The sequence below is a fragment of the Odontesthes bonariensis genome, chromosome 8 (genome assembly GCF_027942865.1).
Source record: "Odontesthes bonariensis isolate fOdoBon6 chromosome 8, fOdoBon6.hap1, whole genome shotgun sequence".
Lineage (NCBI taxonomy): Eukaryota > Metazoa > Chordata > Actinopteri > Atheriniformes > Atherinopsidae > Odontesthes > Odontesthes bonariensis.
The window spans coordinates 24256671-24258611 of NC_134513.1; the positions used below are offsets into that span (position 1 = coordinate 24256671).

Sequence of the window (1941 nt, forward strand, 5' to 3'; positions counted from 1 at the left end):
GACCATCAAGGAATAGAGGTTCAATCCAGTGCATCAAATTCTTTCATGGGCAGAGGTGGAGTAGTGGATTAAACGTTATCAATAATTGTGATAGGCATTCATTTCAACAAAAGAACCAAATCACACCCATGGCCATGTTTTCACAACATGTCTTGTTCATGTTTCATTTTCAAATCAGAGAAAAGGTGCAGGGACAGGTGATGCAGCGAGAAGGAGATCTCCTGTGTCGCAGCAGCAGCACAATAGCAACTCTCCTCGCTCGCAGATCCACATCCATGGTGCAATATGAAATAATGTTCCATTGCTGACGATTTATACACATTAATTTCCCTCCGAAACTCCGAAACTTCGGTTGGTTAAAATCACAAGTTATTTACTTTCCCCCGGAGCCGTTCTACCGTATGTTCTATCTACAACTTCGTATACACGCCCACTGTAGTAGCAACACGGCGACACTAGGCATCCAATCCGGCGAGTTAAGTTGACGTGACGGAACAATGGACGACTAGCGTTAGAGATGCCTTGCAATCAGATATTTGTCGTCTTTCAGTTTCTCCTTCCTTTATTATCTACTTAAACTTGTCATGTCAGACACATTTTTCTTCGGTTTTGCCGTTCTCGCCCCCCATAGATGTCACAGGGGGCTGCAGATTAGAAGATCTTACCTTTCCTACCATCCACTTATTTGATTGCCATGCAATCCATGTGAGCTGGGCAAGTGGGCATCACATACCTTTAGCAAAGTTTTCAGGACCAATGAATGGGTGTGTGAAAGTGAGCCTAGGCTGACAATACATGCATATATATGTTTTGCAGGCCTCGTTGGCGCAGTAGGCAGCGCGTCAGTCTCATAATCTGAAGGTCGTGAGTTCGACCCTCAACACGGGGCAGTTGTTTTGATGTGGTGTTTATAGCACTTCACCTCAGTAACAGCTGGAAACTTGCTGGGCACAGGTGGCTCCGGTTGCTCTCTGTTGGAGCTGCAGAAAGCCCACTCGGAAGCTCACTCACTACAAAGTGTGGAAAGTGTCAAACGCAACTTATGGGCATTCGAACCATCTCTCTTTTAGAAAAGCAAGTTGCACCCTGGCCAAGACCCATGACAAAGGATAGGAAGTTCATCACGCTGACATAATAGAATATGCTGTGTGACAAAAGCACCTTTGCAGACTCTCCTTCTCTTGACATAGACTGACATGGGACAATTCAGTCAAGTTTATCCCACGTGAAACTACCTCTTTTGCAACTTTCCATAAACTTTCAAAATGAGAATGAAAGCCAGATAAAGAAACTTGTGAGTTGATTGTTTAACCTCTAGTCCAGACAACAGGGGCCTCATGTACAAAGACTTGCGTGGATTTCCTACTGAAACATGGCGTACGCTCAAACCCAAATGGCCTCCAACATCGGATGTACGAATCTGTGCGCACGCATTAATCCAAGCACATTTCGTTTGTACATCCCAATCAACGTGGAATTGAGCGCACATGACGGAGCACCCGACTCCTCCCTGTCCACACCCCTACTTAAATACGCAAATCATATTTAAATGAGCCCTGCACCTGCGATTCCCCTCTCTGCACGATCAGAAAATAAAGAAAAAAGAATGAATAAGACGGAAAAAAGAAGAACATCACGGAAAGCGAGATGTCGGTGCTACTTTCTGAAGTGAAGGCCCGCAAAAATGTGTTCTTTGGCACACTGTCCTCCGGCAAACACAAGAAGAGTGTGTGGGAGAGCCTGAGGCTGTCAATGCTGGGGGGTCTGAGAAGCCTCACAAGCAGAAGTGAAGAAGTAGTCCCACATTAAGGTGGATGTGAAGCGGAGACTGGCTGTCCACCGCTGCAGTGTGGCCAAAACAGGCGGGTGGGGGGGTGACCGACTCTGTTTGAACAGAGAGTCGGGGCAACAATGGGTGACACTCTCTCTGGGGTGGTGGGA

The 1941-nt window shown here is 46.4% G+C and overlaps 1 non-coding gene across 1 annotated transcript; it reads left to right on the forward strand.

Annotated features, from left to right (window-relative positions):
* The first annotated feature begins 816 nt into the window (after positions 1-816).
* trnam-cau (transfer RNA methionine (anticodon CAU)) lies at positions 817-890 on the forward strand. Its single transcript has one exon. It is a non-coding gene; the product is annotated as a tRNA-Met (tRNA).
* The last annotated feature ends 1051 nt before the right edge of the window (positions 891-1941 follow it).